General features: G+C 49.4%; 1 long non-coding RNA gene across 2 annotated transcripts; it reads right to left on the reverse strand.

The window, feature by feature from the left end:
• Positions 1-552: 552 nt before the first annotated feature.
• Positions 553-5,458, reverse strand: LOC122890072. 2 transcript variants are annotated; one of them, XR_006381044.1, is made up of 3 exons: positions 5,437-5,458; positions 4,436-4,563; positions 553-750 (listed from the first exon to the last, which is right to left on the reverse strand). It is a non-coding gene; the product is annotated as an uncharacterized LOC122890072 (long non-coding RNA). The 2 variants fall into 2 exon arrangements; XR_006381045.1 differs by lacking the exon at positions 553-750 and adding an exon at positions 2,377-2,407.
• Between the last annotated feature and the right edge of the window lie 379 nt (positions 5,459-5,837).

Here is a 5,837-nt window from a genome sequence, read left to right on the forward strand (position 1 = left end):
AACTTCATCTTTAAATGTATTGCGAATGCTCTTAATATGAAGTTTTAAGTAAGATTTTTTTAACATATCCCTTCTAGCATTTTCTTCTCTCAACCAAAGGATCATTTAAATAGTTTTTCTAAACTGAGAAAGGGAGGGAAAGGAGAGCATGATCTAATCCTGTTGAAAAATTAAAATTTCCCTTGTTTACCTTATGATTTCCACTATTCCTGATTTCTGACTAACACTGCAGTTTTCTTGCAGTGTCTTTACTGACAATTCTTCTTTGACACAACAGTCAATCACTGCATAGAACTGAAATTAAAGCTCAATACGTGGAGTGAATGGTCAAGACTTCCATTTAACAGAATTAATTCACAGTCCTCAACAGAATATACTCTGTGTACAACTTCCAATTTATAGGTATATGAGCACAAGAGAACTTACACGATGGACAGCATAACCCCTCCATCGATACCCAAAATGTTCTGTTCCCATTCTTAAACTGCCTTTAGACACCAGGTCACGTGCACACCCATCTAGTTCCTCAACAGATTTTGTGCATGACGGATCTGCGCTTCCTCAGCAGACTTTTAAGACTTTCTTGGCCACGTAAATAACCAAATGGACACCCAAAAACGATTAGGAATCATCTAGTTGTTGCTCAGGTCAATGTGCTCATGCTCTGAAGCTCCACACCGTTCCAGGAAGTTCTTTCAAGGCACTGCCTACAGCATCCAAGACTCAAGTTCTGGGTTTAATTTCCAGCCCCTGGTGAGAAAAACAAAATGAGAAAAACAGGTATATTACTTTTAAGGACACACTTCATAAAGACAACTTTCCCCTATCCTAGTAACATTACAGACACAGGATTCAAGCCCTAGTATGAAAGCTTATTTATTATATAAAACTTTCAAATGGATGGAACAGTTTTAGGCAGATTCCAACTAAAACTCATCTTCATCTATTCTATACACATTTCCTGAAGCCCTGTCACTGCCAGGCACTGTACTACACAGTTTAGAAAACTAAAGATGTGAAAAGAGAGGTCCTGCCCTCAGGGGGCACCTGTGTGGCTCAAATCAGTTAAGGGTCAGATGCTCAGGATCTCAGGGTCATCAGATGGAGCCTCATGTGGGGCTCAGAGTCTGCATGAAGACTGCTTAAAACATTCTCTCTCTCTGTCCCCACCCTCCCTCCCTCTCTCAAAATCATTAGGTTGTTTTGTTTTGTTTTTATTTTTAAAAGGTCCTACCCTCAAAAATGGTAAAATGTAATAGGTGATCCAATAAAACTTCTGTTCAAGTGTTAAATGAATTGTACATGATTTGGAGGGTGAGGTAAGCCAATAAAAAATACAACTCGAGTGTTGCAAAGATGAGCTACACCTGACTGGAGTGATGAAAAGGCTTCCTGTGACATCTAGGAGTCCAAATGGTAATGAGGCAGGACAGAGAAGCAAGGGAAAGCATTTAAGAGAAAATCTAGAGGAAGAGAATGTGTGAAGGAATGGAAATGAGGTCCCATGGTCCCAGTCCAAGACACAAGCAGTTGGCAGGAAACACAGACCCCTATATGTGGAGGGCACATGGGGATTGGTGGCAGTCTGCTTGCAGAAATCCTAAAGGAACACCAAAGAACTGAATCAGGAGCCCCTCGTGATGCTTGGCATTTGGACTTTATTTCAAAGGCAATGAGAGGGGCACCTGGGTGGATCAGTGGCTTAAAACCTCTGCCTTCGGCTCAGGGCATGATCCCAGGGTCCTGGGATCCAGCCCCACATCTGGTTCTCTGCTTGGCGGGGAGCCTGCTTCCTCCTCTATCTCTCTCCACCTGCCTCTCTGTCTAATTGTGATCTCTGTCAAATAAAGAAGTAAAATATTTAAAAAAGGGAAAAAAAGTCAATGAAAACTGCCACGTAATTTAATTTGACCAAGCAGAGAGAGTTGGATATGCTTTCCTCGGGCCTGGACGCATAAGGCTGGTGATGGTTATTATACAGTAAATGGTAGTTACCAGCCTGTGGGGCGAAGTGGAAAGGTGTGGATGACCTCTGAAGTGAAGGAAGAGCTGAAAAAGGATGGAGGAGGGAACAAACAACTAACTAGTATCGGCCTGCCCAAAAAACAACCTCCAAGAATCATAAATCCCAGATTCAGTAAGGCCTTTCCCAATGTACCCACAGAGACTAACTATCTCTCCCATGGACTCATTTATTCCATGGGTGCGCCTCCTACCACTGAAGACCGTTTTGTCTCACCTTTTCAACATCCGTTCGGTTCCCTGAAAGCAGGCATTTTCTATCCACTTCACCAGTGACTTGAAAGAGCAATGACTGATAGAACTCTACAACTGAGGAGGCAAAAGCTTTCTCCGTTTATGGGCTGTGGAAAAGTTCCAGACACCAGACTTGATCCTTACACTACAGCTGAAAGAAGACACCTGTGTTCAAGGATGCAGGTAATTAAAAGGCACCAAGGAGCTATCCTATTTCTAGGATGTCTAAGGGTCTACACGCAGAGTGGAGCTCTAAAATAGTGTGAGGATGAAACAGCAGCACTGGTAAACTCACAACCATGCACACAAACACGGATGACCCTCCGTAAGGCAGGCCCAGGAGTGCATCCAACTGGATGACTCCACGTACACCAAATCCAGGAACATGCGCAAAAGCTCCCCAGCAACGGAAGTCAAGAACCGTGGCAGAAGTGACCCTCAAGAAGGTTGTCACAGTCTCTGGGGTCCTGGATGTAAAGTCACATGGTGTGTTCCCCTTGTGAAGGTTCCTCAAGCTTTTGGCTTATGATCTGTGCACTTCTATGTATATATGCTGCGGTTCAAAAAGTTTACTTAAAGGGGTGCCTGGGTGACTCTGTGGGTTAAGCATCCAACTCCTGATTCTGGCTCAGGTCATGATCTCAGGGTCCTGGGATGGAGCCCTCAGTCTGGCTCCTGGCTCAGTGCAGAGTGTACCTGACATTCTCTCTATGTCCCTCTGCCCTCCCCTGCCCCCACAGAGACTCTCTCAAGGAAACAAGTATCTTTAAGAGAATAAATAAGCCTTAAAAACAAACAAACAAACACAAAACTCCCTTCCCTTAAAAAGAAGAAGGGAACTTCCCCATGGGGAGGAAGACAACACAACCAAAAAGGCCCAGGTGACAGAGCCAAAGAGAGACTGAGAGCCAAAAGAATACAGCATGTTTCAGTTCAGAATGCAAAGGAGACATCCAGGGATACACTATTACCTGAAGTTCTAACGAAATGAGTTAGTGCTGACCACTTCCTCACCCAGCTGCCGTTTACCAAAATAGTTTTGTTTTTGGTTTTGGTTTTGTTTTTTATTGTGGGGGGGGCATAAAGGGAGAGAGAGAGAAAGCACACAAGCGGGCAGAGAGGCAGGCAGAGGTGGAGAGAGAGGCAGGCTCCCCGCCGAGCCAGGAGCCCGATGCGGGACTCCATCCCAGGACCCCAGGATCATGACCTGAGCCAAAAGCAGTGGCTTAACCCATTGAGCCACCCAGGTGTCCCTACCAAAATTGTTTTTATTCATCTTGGAATTTCTTCAGCATTGACTGAAGCACAGGATGAACCTACGTCACTCAAACCTCCCATCCCAGCAACTAACAGCATACACTGACAAGTTAGCTGGCCTGGCCTCAGAAAATGGCAGGCAACTAAGGAAAAGCAGACTAGCCTCTACACAAAGGTCTCAACTTCACATTATCCCCAACCCAATGAGCTAAACAGAAAGCCTACGGTAATAACCTACAGAAGTAACTACTCCTTGCACCAAAAGAAAGGAGATTGTGTGCTGCCCAAAAACACTAATGTGTATCTTAACACTGTCTAGAAAGACACCCATCACCACTGCAGAAGATCATCAGAAAACAAACAAACACAAACTGACAATTCAGCTTTGCAAAAAATTACACTTTCTTTATCCAACCCCAACGTTTATCTTCAAACACAAGAAAGGAACAGACGTTTGCCAGTCAAGACAGAAAAAGCACAACAACCAGCCTAAGTGTACCTCCACCACCAAATCGCTCATGAGAAGAAAACGTAATTCAGGACAGGCAAATTAAAACCATTCTACACATGGTCAAAAGAAAACGTCTAAACTCCTCCAATCCACAGAAAAATCCCTGCTTCCTCTCTTTTTGAGCCCATCCATACCAATAACCCAATGGATACAAGTGACAACCTAATCCAGCCCGTTAGAAATGAGACAAAATCTTGGACAAATGTCCTCCCACAAGTCATGCGGTGAAGAGGACCCCTTTGCACCCAACACGAAATACACACAACCAAAACCACACATCAACCACCTGCAAATACAAAAAAGCCATACTCAAAAAGTTGGAAAGAGGACCTCAAGGCTAGCCCTCCACCCTCTCCCACACCTTAAGAGACACAAGCTCTTCCACCAAAGCTAACCCAGATCTTCAAGTACCTGGTGGAAGTGCCTTCCCTCACATGGCAGAGGCTGCCTATGAAGGCTTCAGCGCAGCTTCTGAAGGTGCAGATGCTCAAACCCCAAAAGCCTTTCTCTACAGCAGGTTCTCTGGTCATTCTGGCCTTCTGAGGCGTGAGGAGTGGGGGAAAGGGGAGGGAAGAGACAGGGATCCAGTTAAAAAGGAGGAGAAACAGCAAAACACAGGCACTGGTGAGCCCTCGCAACTTCCCAGGCATCCAGTGTTGCAAACTTGGCTCTGAGACCAACCACCCACCCTTTCCAAGGACCGAAACAGGGACGGGGAGTGCACAGGGTGCCCCCAAGGGCACCCCACAACCTCAGGGCCCAGACCCTGCTACCTCTAACAGGTGGCAGAGATGGCAGCGGCCCAAGAGGGGCCGCGGGGGAGCGGGGAGCGGGCGGACTTGTGGACTGCAGTGTGGAGCTGTCGGGGGGCGGGGGGGTGAAGCAGAGGAGATGCTGGCTGGATCTGTACTGGGCACGCAGAGGCAGCCAGAGGCCAGTGGCGGGGAGTGGGACGGCTCCCTCCATCCCTCCTCACCAGGGTAAATCTCCCTTTCCCTGGGAGGAATGGCCACGGCAGTGGCAGCGGCGGACGATCGCTGAGGAGCCGGCGCCAGGGCTGCTGCACCAGAGCAGCCAGGCCTGAGCGGGAGCGACCCGGGCCGCTGCCGCCGCAGCCTCCCCCAGCCCCGAGAATCTCCATTTTAACATCGCGCGCCTCTCTCGGCCCTGGGGAGCCACGGAGACTTGTCGTCGCCAGCCTCTTCTCGCCACCAACCCTCCCTCCCCTCCACCCTCTCAGCTCAGAGCAGGTACCTGGTCGGGCTCTCCTTATCGCGCAAGGACAAGGGTTGGCTGTACCCCCGCCCGCCCACCCCAAAGCCCAAAGTGGCGCCACTGGAGGGAGAAATGCCATCCAGGAATTCCTCCCAAATCTGCCCCCCTCCCTTCTGGGCGCCAGTCCTCAGCCCTACCTCTGCCCTTCCTCAGTTGCTGGCCCTCGCAGGAGCTGCCGCTGCCGCCGCTTGCGCAGCCCCCGCCGCCATCTGCGTTGCTGCCATCTGCGCCAGAGCCGCCGCTTGAGTAGCCAACACCACTTGTGCAGCCCACGCAGTCTGCGCCAATGCCGCTGTCTGCTCCACTGCTGCTACCGCCGCCGACGCCGCCGCTGCCGCTGCTGGAGCCGTGGACGCCCAAGCGGTTGCCGCTTGTGCAGCCCAGCTGTCTGCGCCAATGCCGCTTGCACCGCCCACACCGGCCATCTGTGCCGCCACCGCTTCCGCAGCCAACACCGCCTGCGCCGCCTCCGACAATGCCGCCGCCAACAAAGCCACCGCCATCTGCACTTACACCGCCTGCGCCGCCGACGCCGCTG

The sequence above is a fragment of the Neovison vison genome, chromosome 11 (genome assembly GCF_020171115.1).
Source record: "Neovison vison isolate M4711 chromosome 11, ASM_NN_V1, whole genome shotgun sequence".
NCBI lineage: Eukaryota > Metazoa > Chordata > Mammalia > Carnivora > Mustelidae > Neogale > Neogale vison.